We start from the raw sequence: 16483 nt of genomic DNA, 5'->3' as shown, positions 1-16483 counted from the left end.
CAGCAATCTGACATTTTCAGCCAATCCACTGCAGATGTAGCAGAAGTAGCAAATTAGAGTATATTTATATAGTTATTGAAAATATTTCAGAACATGGAAAGAAATGAAAGGGAAAATTCAGGGTTAGATATTAAAGTTCTTGTTAGATATGAGTTCTCTGGAGGTCAGCAAATGACAATTAGATGAGGTCTGGATATTGTAGTTGAGTTAATGTGGACATTTAGTCTCCTTTAATAAGCAACAATCTCTCATACATCTGTGCCTTCGCCCATACCAGCCACTCTGCTGAGAATGCTTTTTCTCCTTTTCTATTTGATTAACACCTATGTATACTTCAAAAATAACTGTACACATAGTTACCAGATGAATGTGGTACTTATGTACAGCACATTACATATACTTCCCTGAGTGTGCCAGTCAGGACTCACGGTTGCAAGTGATAGAAACCCACCAACTTAAGCAAAACAGAGCCTTTAATGGCTCATGGAAGAGAGATGGTTCTTGTCAGGGATCTGTCCCGCAGGGTCTCAAGGCTTTGCCTTTATTTCTGTTGGCTTCAGTCCTATGCTAGCTTTGCTGCCAGCAGCTCCAGACTTACATACTTCTGCTTCAGCAACCCTAGTGGAAAAGAGCTCTTCTTTTCCATTCACTCCAGAAGTTCTGGGGCCAGTTTGGGTCATGTGTACATCATTGAACCAATCTCTGTGGGATAAGACCAGGTCCTGGGTCTGCCCTGGAGCCCAGTGGAGATTTCACCCTTCATGATTATTGTTTATTTGCTTGCATTTCCCCACTGTACTGACAGCTTCACAGGAGTTCACAGAGGTGTGTAGAGGTGGCAGAGAGATGTGGTCAGGTCTGGTTAGCTGGGTAGGGGCAGGTGATGCAGTGGTTCAGGAAATAATCTGGAGTCAGATGCCTAGGGCACAATTTAGGACCTGCCACTGACTGGCTCTGTCAGCCTGGGCCAATCATTTCCTCTTTCTGAGCCTCTTTCCTCATCTCTACAATAGGAATAATAACAGGTGGTAGTGACTATTAAATGAACTAATATATGCAGAGTGCTTAGGATAATGCCTGGGATTTTTATACATATATATGTAATTATGCACATACAAACACATACATATATGTACATGCACACACATATATAATCTTATATGATTTCTAAAATAATTTTCTTAACATACTTTTCTTTGATCTCAAATAGTTCCTGGCACATGGTATATGATTGTATGTTTTTAATGAATAGATATTATTTGCTCTTCCTGACTGTTCTATGAATTTAGTGCTGTGATTCCCAACTTACAGATGAAGAAAAGGGAAAAATAAAGAGGTTAAGTAACTTGACCATACAGCTACTGATTATTTCAGCTGGGATTGATTTTATGTCTTTCTGACTGCAGAGTTAGGACTCATAGACACCCCATTGGTCAGCTTAAAACAGTTTTGCTATTATCTCTTCTGGGGGCATTTCCTTAGAGCTGCCTCCCAAGGTGAGGGAGGTTCCCTTCCCTGTATTTCCCCCATTTGCCTGTGGGTACCTGAGGGCAGGGTGTGTGTCCTGCTCCCCTTTGAATCTCTAGTTTCTATCACTTTGGTAGTAACTAACTGACTTAATTGTTAGTTACATAAATGAATATTAAACAATGAACTGGAAGTTTTCTGGGAGTATGAAGAGTAAATGAATCCCTCCTCTTATATGAGGAAGATGGCTTGTGGAAGATGTTTCCTTTTGGGCAGATAATTACGGAGGAAGTAGTGTCACATGCCTTTGCTCACAGTGGAGAAGGTGGGTGGATGGCCATGTAGCGGAACTAGCCAAGGAATCAGCTGGCACGACCTGTAGAGAGTCTGAAACCCAGGTCTTCACTTTACAAACAAGGATGCAGCTGCTCAGAGAGGGGAAGGGCTTCCCCCTTAGTCATCCGACCTGGCACGGACCAAGTGAGGACCCAGGCTTCCGAGACCCCGTTACAGATTCTTCCCACTGTCTCGTATGATGAACAGTTGGGCTGAATCAAGCAGCCCAGGGGAAATAAGGAGCCACTGGCCTTATGGAAAGCATTTGAAAATGAAAATACATTAAACATTTAGCAAATGAAGAAAAATGCCCTAAAAAGTACAGCAGGAAAAGAGACAGGGAAAAATTTATTAACTTAATATATATGATGCTGAGGCCAACCTGGTGCTGGGTCTACCTTTGGAGCAGGAAAGAAATTCTCAGCTGCTGTGGAGTAGAATAGATCACTTTGCTACTCTGAAAGAAATGCAGGCAGATAACAAATCATTGTGAACTGCCCCCAGACTCTACAGACCCCAAGACTCTCTTTCCCCTGGAGTAGAGGCTAAATGCTTGCTAAGTGCGGACGCACTCCGGCCCTGCCTGGTGATGTGGAAAGAACATAAGCCACTGGGTCTCCCACCTCGACGTTACCATTCATTAGGTTTGTGGCACTGGGTAATCTACTCACTTATCCTTTCTAAACTGGCTTTTCCTCACTTATAGAATGGGGCATTTAATCTTTAAATAAAGGGCTGGTAAGGATTAAATGGGATAGACTATGTGAAATTCCTGGGACAAGGTAGGCATTCAGCAAGTGGCAATTATTGTTATTACTTCAAAGATGATGGTACCCATATACAGAAGGGGAACCATTTGCCTTGAAAGTAAACCAGTAAATGAAACAAAAGAAGTTTGGGGTCACTATATTTTCTATAATTCTTTTTCTTTTTCCACTAAAGGTTCTTTTGTGTAGAAGGAAGGGGAGGCACTTGCCATGATGGCTTTATATAGGACATTTTATTTTCTATCTGATGTGAAAAGGGATCCCTCGAGGTCAGAGTGAGATCAAGAATTTACAGAGGGAATTGATATTTTGGTTATACACTTTTAAAAAAGTGTTAATTAGTTTATGCAAATATACCTCTCCTTTAATTTTCTAAGATACTGGAAATGGCATATTAGAAGTAGTAGGTTCACTCAAAGCTGTAGAGAAGAAAAGGAGAAAGACCATGAAAAACAGCAGCAGAATAATAAAAACGCAGCATTCTGGGCCACTTTGTGGTGAAATGGCCAAATATATTTAATTAGCTCCTTAAGGCTAATCAAATTGTGCAATTGTTGATGTCCATACAGATTTTCTTAAATCACCAATTAAAACATCTACCTGTCTCCATGCTGTAAGGACAAGAGATATATATTTCATGAAAAAGCAAAGCAAGGGAGAAACAGTTTCATGTCAATGAGGGATAATGTGGTCAACCATGTAGCTGTTGGCACATGGACACCTGGGTTTCCACTTTCATAGGTGATAGGGTCTGGACAGGAGCACCATCTTTTTGAGTAAGCTAATCTGCCATCTCAGAGAGACCTAGGTTTCATTTTACTTAGACTACAAGCACTTTCTGGAGGACACGTCAGCAAGCCACAACCCCACCTTTCCCCTGACCCATCCCCTCAAAAGCCCGCCAAAAAACCTTGCCATAAAAAGCCTTTTAGCTTGTAAGAGGTGCCTTCTTTATTCTGCTTGCTGGAACAGAGGGGTCCCTCTCAGGTTTAGCAATAGACCTGCTTTGACTGTTGAATTTGCGTCCCTCCTTTTCATTTTAACAGGTATTATGGCTTCACAGAAATCGCCATCCTCTTTGCTTTAGTCTCATCTTGGGAAATAACAAGATAAAGTAAGGATCAAGAATTAAAAGACCTAAGTTCTTTGTTGGAATTCTGGTTGCAAATAGATATAATCACATGTTCAAAGTGAAATGGTTATATTTTAATTGAAATATAGTTGGTATACAATATTATATTGGTTTTAGGTGCACAACACAATTATTTGACAATTATGTACATCTCAAAATGCTCACCATGGTAGTATAGTTGCCATCTATGAACAGATAGATATTACAATATTATTGACTATATTTCCTATGCTGTACTTTCATCCCTGTGACTATATTTTGTATAATTGTTTGTGCCTCTCTATCCCCATCACATGTTTCACCCACCTCCCCAGCCCCTCCCCATGGTGACCACCAGTCTGTTCTCTGCATGACCACATGGATGGACCTAGGAGGTGTAATGCTAAGTGCAGTAAGTCAGATGGAGACCAGCAAACACCATATAACTTCACTTGTATGTGGAATCTGAAAACAAAACAAATGAACAAGTAAAACAGAAACGGACTCATTAAAATATATATGTATTAATTAATATCCTAACTAACATGGTCACTGGAGCAACTCACAGAACCAAATTTCTGAAATCATACTAAGGCTCAAGTAAACTAGAACCAGCGGCTTGAATGCCACCAGGACTCTCTCTCTTTCATAGCTTTCGTCTGCAGGTCTTTTCATGTTCTCTTTCTCCTCCCCTCTTCTTTCTTGCTCTCTCTCCACACTGGTCTCTAATCCTCTGGTGCTCATGCTGAGAAATGGGCAGCATCAGGTTGAAGTAAGTGAGGCAACTTGGGCCCCAAATTCAGTGAGGTCCCTGCAAGAGCTGACTACTGAGTTTTGTGTCCTGGGTGCCTTGTCTGCCCTACCCCATCCCTACCCTGCTGGAAATCATGATGCCAAAACCAACCAAAATTTTAAAAATCTGTTTCTGTCACTTTTCTTTCTTGGCCCCAACCCAGAACTTCTCAGGGAAGGTACATCTTGAATCAGTTTGAGTCAGTGTGCACCACAGGTCAACTCACTGTGGCCAAGGAATTGGCGTATATTTCATGGTGGGAATCACGATGCCCATTTGGATGAGGTTGGGGAGGTGGGAAGAGGAAAAGCTCCCGGGAAAGAGGACCTAGGCAGAGTGTACTGATACTGCTCCATGCACTGGGTCATTTGTTGCCTGCTATTGGTGCTGTAGTGGGCTAAATGGTGGCTTCCCAAAAGATATGTCTTCATTCTTTACCCCTAGAACCTGTGAATGTCACTTTATTTGGAAAAAAATGTCTTTGTGGATGCAATTAAGTTAAGGATCTTGAGATGAGATCATCCCGGGTTATTCAGGTAGGTCCTAAGGATAATGGCAAGTGTCCTTCTAAGAGTCGTGCAGAGGAGAGACAAAAAGAGAGGAGGAGGTAAAGATAGAAGCACAGATGGAATTGTTACCAGCTGAGATGCTGTTTTCTCCAGGATTGTGTCTCAGAGGTGGCAAAGAATGAAGCTAGCAGACAAGAATATGGAGCAACCAACAAAGTTTTTAATGAGGAGTGAAAAGGAAAGAAAAAGACTTCCACTAATAGGCAGGGGTTCCAAGGACGGATGCCACTAGGGCTATAATGTCTAGGGTTTATATGCACAAAAATGGAGGAAATTGCATGATTGGCTGGGGCTTGTGGCTATGGCTGAACTAGGATCAAAGGAAAACTCGCTTTTTTCTTGGGCTTAATTTTCCCATATGTCTGGGATGAGGCTTCTTATTTACTGCAAAGCCTTGACCCTGACTATAGCTTCCCGAGGCCTTGAGCCCTATCTGCCTGCATCCCAGTAACAACTGCCTCAGAACGATGCACCCACAAGCTAAGGAATGGCTGGGCTCACCAGAAGCTGAAAGGGCAAGGAACAGATTTTCCCCTGGAGCCTGAGAGGGAGGGAGTGTGGTCCTGTCAGTATCTTGATAGTAGACTTCTGGCACTGAGAACTGTGAGAGAATATATTTCTGTAGTTTCAAACCACCAAGTCTGTGTTAACTTGTTACGGCAGCCCTAGGAAACTAATACAGGAACAAAATAAGAAATCTTGAGCAATCAAGGCTTCCGTGGCTCTCAGAGGAGGATATATAGCAGTGATTAAGAGCATGGGCTCTGGAGTCAGGCTCATAGGGTTTGGATACTGATTCTACAGTTTCATAGATAGCATCTTGGGTAATTGCTTAACCTCCCTGGACTGCAATTCCTCATTACTAAAATGGGGAATAATATTAGTTAGTTCATATAGAGCCTGGAACAGTGCCGAGCATATACTATGTACTTACTGGGAACCATGGTTCTTCATGTGTAAATTTGGGGTGATCATTATAGCTCCCCTGCCCATCCCTTCATGTTGTTGGGACGAATCATGGAGAGAGTAAACATGAATTCCATTTAAGTCAAATGACCTACATGTACCAAGAAATGGAGCAGGAAATGCAGGGGGGAAATAAAATCAGTTAAATAAGTGTATGACCTGGAGGAGTTCATAGTCCTGTTACAGACTGAACTGTGTTGCCCCAAAATTCACATGTTGAAGCACTCACCCCCAATGTGACCGTGTTAGGAGAAAAGGCCTTTAAGGAGGTAGCTAAGATGAAATGAAATCATAAGTGTGGGGCCCTAACCTGATAGGACTGGTGTCCTTATTATAAGACACACCTGGAGAACTCTCTCTACGTGAGCAGAGAGGAGAGGCCGTGTGAGGACAAAGTGAGAGGCGGTCCTCACCAGAAACCAATCCTATTGGCATCTTGATCTTGGGCTTCCAGCCTCCAGAATTGTGGGAAATAAATTTCTATTGTTTATACAACCAAGTCTGTGGTATTTTGTTATGACAGCTCTTGCAGACTAACACAGTCCATTAGTGGAAATTATAATGCGATCCATATTATAATTATTGTACTTCACCACTATTAATACTAACAGCCAGTTCTTCCAACCAGTGTTGTTTCTATGGAATTAAAAAGGATGCCTCCAAGGTAAAGACTTTCTTTGTTTTGCTCTTTGACTCTAAGAAGTTTGTGCAAACACACAGTGGAATTCAGGAAATTCGACAGCTCCAAGTCAAATGCTCCTTTGAGGGATGTAAGCAGGAAAGAGATTAGAATAAAACAAAATTTTTGCTTCCTACTCAGGGAGACCCTTTGCCTTTGTAAAATATGTTTACTTCAATTCTTCTCTCCCCTATATTTTTACCTTCATTTTGGAAATCTTCTAAAATTAAAGAAGATAGTTTTCCTCTAATATGGATGAAAATGAATTTAAGGCAGAATACTATTCACTTTCTAGAAGAGGTAATTATTTTTTCTTCCACATGTTAGACAAAGGCCATTCTTCAGATGTCCCCACCAGTAAAATTTCTGCTCATCTCTCAAGTGCACTAAAATGTTACCTCTTCCAGGAAGCCTTCTCTGACTCACTTCTCCCAAGTTAGAATTAATTAAGCCCTCCTCCCTCTGTGTCTTCCATGTGTCACATTATGACTTGGGATAGACATATCTCACTAGATTCTGAGATCTTCAAAGTCAAGGGCAGTTACCTTTAGTCCTGACTCATTCCTCCTCCCACAGCCAGTGGGGTGCCCATACTTAGAAGAACTTCAATACATGAATTGAAAGGAGTCTCACCTATTCCTATTAACACCCCGCCCCCACCCTGACCATTGCTGTTTGAAATTTCTGTGTGTCTTTTGGTGTAATCTGTGTTTACCATATGACAAGGGAACAGTAAGAGTGACATGTTTAAAAGTAAAAAAAAAGAAAAAAACTGGTATGTCATCTTGACCACTCTAATCAGGTGCATCTTTACCGTGATAGACTCACCCTCAACACCCCATTGCTGGAAGCTATTTAAAACCACCAGTGGGCAGTCTAGCTGTGCCTGTGGCCACCACCTCAGCCCCTTTGATGGGCTCCTCATCTTAGCACTGTTCTGGCTTCATAGGCCTGGTATCCAATTTCCCATCCCATCTCTGCCTCTTGAGCACAATGACTAACTTGGCTTTCCTGGTTTTGACTAAGAGCACTGATGTTTCCTCTGTCAGTCTACCAGGGTTTTAGACCTCAGCAACTGTGCACTGCATGCTAGAAAAGTGGTTTTCAAAGCGTGGTTCCCTGACCAGTGGCAGGAGCATTCCCTGGGATATTTAGATGCACAAATGGTATGATCCCCTCCCCAGTGGCTAACTCAGAAGCCCTGTGGCCTGGAGGTCATGCCTAGCAATCTGGGTTCTGACAGCCTTCCAGGGAATTCTCAGGACTCTAAAATTTGAGAAGAGCACTGTAGAAAGTTCACCTAATTTCAGGTTCTCAACTCTCCACTCTGTTGGTATACTGTCCGTTTTGCAAGGTGACTTTTGTGATTTAGTAAGTCCTCAAGTCCACCAGGTTCAGGTGGAAGGTGCTAAATAAACAGTCTCGGTCTGAACCTAATAGCCCTGTGTTAAAACTGTGAGTCTGAGGAACCACAATTTTGCTTCACAGGGCCTTCTATTCACATGGGCTTCTGAGCACCTGCTTCACAAGATGGCAACACTCCCACCCGCACCGTGACAAGCTCCCCGTCACCTGGCACATATGCCGCTCTGAGTCTCATCACACCTTGGAGAAGAAACACATGGGCCCATATGTCAGTTGAAGTGTTTATATATACTCTTTTATACAGAAAGGGGAAATATGTTTCACAATCAATGTTTGCATACTTTGGAGCAGATTTTTTTAAGAGAGAAAGAGAAAGACAGAAACTTTGGCTGGAGCTACTTGCAGCTTTGTTCCTTTGTAGTGTTCTCATCACCCAACCTTGGAAAGAGCCTGCATGTTCCCTGGGAAGGAACTGTGCTGAATCTGGGTCGCTGGGGGCAGAGCAAGGGTGGACTGTGCTAGTTGAGACCGTCAGGATGGGGAGTCAAGGAATTAGAGGTAAGAACTCTCAGAACCTAGGCAGCGAAACCAGAGAGCCAGGAGCTGGCAGGATACAGGAGAGATGTCATAAATAATTTGGGAGGTTGCTGGATGATTGCCAAAGTGTCTGCAGCATGCTTTATTTGGCATTTAATGTATATAATGGGGATGGATTGCTTTTAGGAACAATAAAGAATGTTTATTAAACTAATTGAGACTCAATAAGAATAATCATCATAATGGAGATGATAGTGATAGTATGTGACATAATAAACTGATATGCTTTTTTTTCTCAAATTTTTTGTGCACATCTATTTAACCCTGTGACTTTCTCCCATTCAGGTTCAGAAATAAACAAGTATAGCTGCAAAGGTGGGCTGTCAGTGGAGAAAACGAGGAGCAAATAAATAAATAAAGTTTTTGTTTCTCATGTTTTCAAAACAACAGGTTTAGGTGTAACAGAGAAAGACTTGGGAGAAGACGAGGTCAAGAGGACTTGGCTCCAACCCTTCCTCTCCAGCCAAGCCCCCAGGTACATGAGATAAATAACGATTGTCCAAGCGAGGGAGTAAGAAAGCATTTTGAGGATGTAGAATACAGAAGGTAGGCCATGGGAGGCCATAGAAGTTCTGTTCTGGCCCCCATCCTCCCCAACCATGATAAGAATAGAAACCATAGAACCCTCAGATCATGTGGGGGTAAGGGTAGAAGAAACTCATGCTACCTCTTGCTGTAACTCTGAGAGAGAGTGGATTCCTGGACGGCCCCCCTAGTCCTAAGGCATAGAAACTGTATAGGGTGTAAAATTATGCCAACTTTGGTGCTAGATTCTCTAAATATATTTTCTGAAAACAACCCTGTATAATTAGACTTCTTTTAAAGAGGAAGAACTGAGATTAAGTAGCAGGTCCATGATTGCCCAGCAAGTATGTAGGAGGGGTGGCAAACAAATTCAGCAAAGTAGCAGATGGAGAAAAGAAATACATGGTAACCTTCAGAGCTCTGCTTCCACGACAACTTATGTGAACATGGACAAAACCCTCAATCCTTCCTCATCTATAAAAATATGGATTTTGGCTACTTCATAGGGCCCTTGAGAGGATAAGCAAAATGGGGTACTTAGTATTTATCCTGTTTGGAGTTTTCTGCGATTCTGGGATCTGTGGTTTGATGCTGTTTGCTATTTTTTGCAAAATTCTTGGCCTTTATTCTTTCAAATATTTTTTCTTTATCACTATCTTTCTCTTCTCCTTCTAGGGCTCCAATTACACATATGCTAAACTTTTTGATATTGTCTTATAGCTTTTGGTTGCTCTGTATTGACTTTCTGTTTGTATTTTATTTGTTTTAACTTTTTTTCTCCTTGTGTTTCAGTTTGGTTAATTTCTAATTGATGTCTTCAGATTCACAGATTCTTCCTTGGTTATATCAAATTTAATGATAAGCCTTTCAAAGGAATTCTTTATCTCCAATGCTGTCATTGTTATTGCTCCTGTTGTTATTTGCCTGTGATGATTTCCACCTCTGCTAGAGTGGCCCACTAATGTTCATATGTTTCCTGCCTTTTTCACTATATTCTTTACATACTGACCATTGGTTTTAAAGTCAAACACTTCACTCCTTTCTGATTTTGGTACTGTTGAATTATCTCTTCTTTTAACAATGGGTTGTTATCTTTGTGTCTTTGTAAATTTTCTTCTTTTATCAAATGCCAGATATCTGGGGTAGAATAATAGGGACTCCAGTAAATGCCATTTACTCCTGGAAATGGGCACACAATTTGTCAGGCCAGTAACGTGGGAGTTTCAGAAAATCTAGTGTGGAGCTGAGTGGGGCTTGGGCTTTGTGACTGCTTTCCTTCAAAGCACCCCAGGCTTTCCTCTGAAAATGCCCTGTGCTTGGGGTGGAGTTGTAGTGCTGGTGGGTTTTTCTCAATATACATACTTCATCCTCATTTTCGTTTTTCCTTGAGGCATGTGCTGCAAGGGCAGGTTCATTACCCATGGCTTTCTGCCTTCCTCAGTGGTGTGTTTTTGTTGCTTGTTTTTTCTGTGCGTAAGGCTAATGAAATGAGGGCAGAGGGATTTTTCTTTTGCCTGATTTAAGCTCAGCCGTAGGAAGATGCTGTGGGCCTGGGCCTCCCTTTCCTTTCTGCAGACCTAAGTAAACCTGGACATTATCTGTATCCTGAGTAACTAATGCCTTTCACACAGTGTTATGGCTTTAACTGTTTTCCCCCAAAAAGGTATCTTGAAGTCCTGCCCCCCAGTACCTGACAATGTAATCTTATTTTGAAATGGGGTCTTTACGGAGGTAATCAAGTTCAAATGCAGTCATTAGAGTGGGTGCTAATCCAATATGACTGGTGTTCTTATGAAGAGGGGATATTTGGACACAGGGGAAGACAGAGGGAATGTGATGTGAAGACAAGAGGGAGAAGACAGCCGTGTGACTGCAGTGACACATCTACAAGCCAAGGACTGCCAGCAGACACCAGAAGCTAGAATCGTCAAGCAAGAATTCTCCCTTAGACCCATTAGAGAGAGCATGGCCCTGTGTATGCCTTTATTTCAGACTTCAGTCTCCAGATCTCTCTATTATTTCAAGCTCCCCATTTCTTTGGTACTTTGTTACAGCAGGCCTAGGATAGATTTTGGTACCAGGAAGTGGGGTGCTGCTCTAACAAATACCTAAAAAAATGTGGAAGCAGTTTTGGGATTGATAATGAGTAGAGGATGGAAGAGTTTTGAGGCAATTGATAGAAAAGTACTCAATTTCCTTGAAGAGATTATTGGTGGAATATGAATGTTAATGTTGCTTCTAGGTAAGTCTCAGGTGGAAACGAGGAAGATGTTATGAGAAACTGGAAGAAAGGCTCTTCTTGTGAAGATTTTCTCTTTCTTCTGTCTTTCAAGTCCACTCCTGAATTTGGCTATAATGCAGCTGCACATTACCCCCAATAAAGCTCTTGTTCATCAAATCCATTTGAGTGTCTCCTTCTTAGAGGGCCTAAACTGGAAAAAAATGTGGTATTGAGAGTGTTTTGAAAAATCAGAGGCTTGGGAACTGGCTTCCTCAGTAACTGCCTGGCCAGGAAGACTCATCCTGAGTGGAATTTGTAGGTGGGGGAAGCAGACAGTTTCTGACACAAGACTGACCCACAGTCACTGATTATTTCACCAGTATGGACTTGGGAAGACATCCTAATGGAAGAGAATGCCCAGGTCACGTGGGCCTGGCTTCTGGTGTTTAAGTACTGCCACCTAAAGCAATATGGGCTCAATTATGCTCAGGACTTTCACAAGCCCAGCTCCAAGGCCACTCCTGCTATCAGCTTTGGCCTGATTACAGGGCCACTACTGCACTTTTTAGTGATCTCAATGTCCCTCTCACCAGGGCATTACTGATGCTCATCAGGCTATCCTTGAGGTCCAGGCTGCAGTGCAAGCAACCCAGGTGCTTGTGCAGACTCTGTGGAATTGTGTCAGTGGTGGGAAAAGACATAGTATAGAGTTACAGTAAACCCTATTGGGAGAACCAGAGTATAGACCCCTGAGGTTCTGGAGCAAGGTCATGCCATCTGCAACGGATAATTATATGCCTTTTGGGAAAGAGCTATGCTACTGAGTCCTAGCAGACACAGAAGCTTTGCTCATGGGGCTTGAAAAGAACACGCACCTGGAACTACCCATTATGGGCTGGATTATGTCAGAGTCACCAATTTTAAGTCAGATAGGGCCACAAGTAGTCCATTATAAGATGAAAACGATACATTTCGGATTGATCTAAAGTGTGTGAATGATAAAGAGTAAGGGAATAAGTAGGCGGTGTGAGACTACAGATCACTATGCAAATATCTGAAAACTCCAAGAGGAAAATGGGAAAGAAGGAGGAGGAGTAGGAAAAGCCTCACACTCCAGTTGAATTTGAGAAAATATTGGCTAGACTGATGGGAAGTCTGTAAGCAAAAGTTGCCAATTAAAGGCATCTCATGTCAAGTGGGAGTGACCTGGCTCTGGTACCCGCCACTGAGCTTAGTCGTTGGCTGGGAGTAGACTGGCAAAAGCTTTGGCTCGGTATGAACACTTCACTGGATCCAAGGCAGGCTGGCTGGAGGCTGCCAGTCAACCATGCTTCTCAGAGAAAGTTCTTGGGGATAGAGACCTAGGTGGTGCTCCTCTATTGCTGTCACATCTACTTGGTTGAGGAAGTTGATTTTCCCTTCATTCTCTTCTCTAAGTTACACTGCACACTCCTTCTGCAGAGTCCTAACACATGTTATTCCCTCTGCTTGGAACACTCTTTACCTCCTTTCCCTCCACCACTCAATGGAATTATCAGATCACAGCTCAAATATCACTCCTCCAGAGGCTTTCTTTGAACTTCCAGACATTGAATTCCTTACATGACTTCACAACTTGCTGTGCTTCTTAACCAAGGTATTCATCAAGGTTTGTAATTACACATAATAAAATGATTTTTTTAATGTCCTTACTCATCTGTAAGCGTTGTCTTTCCTATTTTTTATCCCCAAATCCCCAATACCTATCAAGTGCTTGGCATATAGAATGCATTTAATGTGTGTTAAATGAATAAGTGAATTAATGACTTAATGACAATTGTTTTAATTTCAACCATTTTTTTAAAATAAATGAGAAACTCTGAGAGCTTTAGGTTCATACATGTGGCTATAAATTACCATCACCCTATATATAGATGAAAATACAGAACATTCAAGTAATTGATGCCAGGAAGTTAGAGTTTATGAAATATAAATTATATTTCATATTATAGAGTTTATTATTATATTATTCATAGTATATATTTCATAATATAGTTTCAAACTATATATTTTTTTGGTGCTTGCTTCAACAGCACAAAAACTGGAAGGATACCAAGAAGATTAGCATGGACTCTGCACAAGAATGACACACAAATTTGTAACGCAGTCCATATAAAAAAAATTCTTTTGGATCTTTTCTTTTTCGATAAGAAAAGTATCGACTTTTAAAAATTTTGCATGTTTGGTCTCCTGGTCTTCAAGACTTTATAAATGGGTATTCAAGTAAAATTCTAATAGTAAAAATGATAATATCATCATAATTAATCACTATTTATTATGGGCCATATATTGTACTAAGTCTCCTTATGCACTACTTTGCTAAATAGTCTCCATATACTATGTTGGGTATGATTATTTTGCAGATGAGGGAATTAGCCCTTAGAGAAGTTCCATATTTGCTCAAGGTCTCAGACATAGCATTTTGTGGGTCTAAGTTTAGATCCATCACATCAATCTGATTCCAATGACCATGGCTTTATTCACAATCCTGTAACTGCTTACATTTTGAATTTTTTTACCCAAATTCTGAATGTTTAATTTCTCTCTTGGAGCTTAAATAAAGAACCTTGAAAACTTCTCTAATTCGAGCCTGGATTCAAATCAAATTTGAGCCTCAGATACTCTTCAAGGTCAAAATTTTCCTTATGAGCACTAAACACCAGTCCCCCACAACTGCCACCACCCACTTTTCCACCTGGCTATCTTTTTTGTTTATTCTTTAGTTACAATATGAGGCCCAAGGCCAAACTTAGTGCTTGAATTCCTACATCCCTCCATTTCCCTGATTCTCTTTTTCAGTGATGATGGCGAGCAGAGGTGCCTTCTGCAGTTCCCCTTTTTAATGAATGTCACCACCATTCTCCCAAGCATCCAGTTTGAGAGCTCAAAGCTACTCATTTCTTTCTTGAATGATAATTAATGTGAGTTTCAAGTCCAGGGCCCTTTCTGCTGTCCAGACAATCTGTCCTATAGGAAAGGTTTATTAATGAGATTAACCCATTTACTAACTTTCCATTAATACAGCGTTCATTTCCACAAGGTGCCAGGCTATATGTAGAAAAACTCCAAGCCATAAACTGGTTACACTTCATGATATGACTTCTGTGTTTTAGAAAGAAATTTTTGAAGTTCGAATTCTTCCTTTTTCACATGGAAATCAGAGCCAGTATGTTGTCTGAGGCCATAGTCCCTTGAAGGATCACAGACCTTGCTGGCAGAGGAAAATAAACCCCAACTGTTGGAACTACAAACCATCTGTCTTGAGCTACTTCACATTTTGTCAAAAATTATCAATATAGTTGGAAAATAGCTGTGACCAACTAATATTACTAAAATGTAAAGTATGATTAAATGGAATAGTCAGACTGTTTATTCAGAGACAAAATATATATCCTTTGAAATTTTGGAAGAAGGCTAAGAGTTATGGAGGATATTCATATTGCAAAGTTATTACAGAATATTTGATGGTTTGTTGGAAGAAAATGGATTTATGTACAAATGTTTTATAGATACAAAATCTTAGTTTCCTACACTAGAACTGTAATTGAATTTAGAGACCATTTAACCGAACTCCTTTGTTTCAGTGAGAAGAATGAGACCAAGAGTGGTTAAATGGGTTGTCTGAGATCATAAAGTACTGAGAGAAGATGGTACTTAAATCTCTCTATAGTAGTGCCCCCTTTTCCATTGGGGATGCATTTCAAGACCCCTAGTGGGTGCCTAAAGCCATGGACAGCACTGAACCCTGTATATACTATGCTTTTCCTATACATACATATCTATGATAAAGTATAATTTATAAACTAGGCACCATAAGAAATTAACAATAATAATAACTAATAATAAAATAGAAGAATTATAACACTATGCTGCAATAAAAGTGATGTGAATATGGTCTCTCTCTCTCAAAATACCTTATTGTACTGTGCTCACTCACCCTTCTCATGATGAAGATGATGCTATGAGATGATAAAATGCTTATGTGATGAGATGAAGAGAGGTGAATGACACCGGCACTGTGACATGGCATTAGGCTGCTGACCTGATGATAAGCCAGAAGGAAGGTCACTTGCTTCTGGACAGTGGTTGACTATGGGTAACTGAAACGATGGAAGGAAAACCACAGGTTTGGAAGGTCTGCTGTATATGAAAAAAGAGAGTTGGACTATTATTATTATTATTACTATTATTGCTAGTACAAATATCTCTAATTTATTTGATGCTTTTGATTTTGAAAACTTTATATTTATTAACTTATTTTATCTACACAATGAATCTAAATGTTAAATATTATCACTGCCATTGTCCAGATGAAGAACTGAGGCTTGTGAAGGTTAAGGAACTTGCAACATGGACTCTATACAAACATAGAGAATGATATATATATATATATGCACACACACACACACATACACACACACACATATATATGTTTATATATATATATATGAAATCCAAAAAAACAAAACAAATGAGCAAACAAACATACAAAAACAAAAACAAACCCAGAAACAGGCTCATCAATACAGAGAACATACTGGTGGGTGTCAGGGGAAGGAGTTTGGGAATAGGCAAAATAGGTGATGGGGAACAAGAGGTACAAACTTCTAGTTATAACATAAATAAGTCATGAAGATACAAAATACAGCATAGGAAATATAGTCAATAATATTGTAATAACTTTGTATAGTGATTCAAGTTAATTATACCTATCGTGAGCATTTCATAATGTATATAATAAATGTTGAATTTCAATACCTGAAACTAATATAATATTTTGTTATGTATACTTCAATAAAAATATAAATAACTAAACAAAACACAAATGAGAAAGAAGCAAAGGCTTTTCCTGGAATTAGAAGGCCATCTAATAAACGAAGGAATGATAGAATTAGAAAAAGCACTATTTGGCAAGCATCATAGTATTCGTTAATTAAGGGAAGAATCATAAATAGATGATAAAACTCGTGGTGAAAACTTGATGGGACTCAGATATTTACCAAGGCCCAAAAGTTTTGTGCTGTAAGAAAATTATTGATTACAAATGA

At 40.3% G+C, this 16483-nt stretch overlaps 1 long non-coding RNA gene and 1 other non-coding gene across 2 annotated transcripts; both read left to right on the top strand.

Moving 5' to 3' along the window:
• Window positions 1-8164: 8164 nt before the first annotated feature.
• LOC140848688 (uncharacterized) lies at window positions 8165-11551 on the top strand. Its single transcript, XR_012129790.1, has 3 exons — window positions 8165-8611; window positions 9041-9125; window positions 11418-11551. It is a non-coding gene; the product is annotated as an uncharacterized lncRNA (long non-coding RNA).
• Window positions 11552-13449: 1898 nt separating this feature from the next.
• LOC118973551 (U6 spliceosomal RNA) lies at window positions 13450-13553 on the top strand. The gene has a single exon (XR_005062956.1). It is a non-coding gene; the product is annotated as a U6 spliceosomal RNA (small nuclear RNA).
• The last annotated feature ends 2930 nt before the right edge of the window (window positions 13554-16483 follow it).

This window comes from Manis javanica, chromosome 4, assembly GCF_040802235.1.
Source record: "Manis javanica isolate MJ-LG chromosome 4, MJ_LKY, whole genome shotgun sequence".
Taxonomy (NCBI): domain Eukaryota; kingdom Metazoa; phylum Chordata; class Mammalia; order Pholidota; family Manidae; genus Manis; species Manis javanica.
Note: the sequence above shows the minus strand (reverse complement) of the source record. Positions and strands in the feature narration are given on the sequence as shown.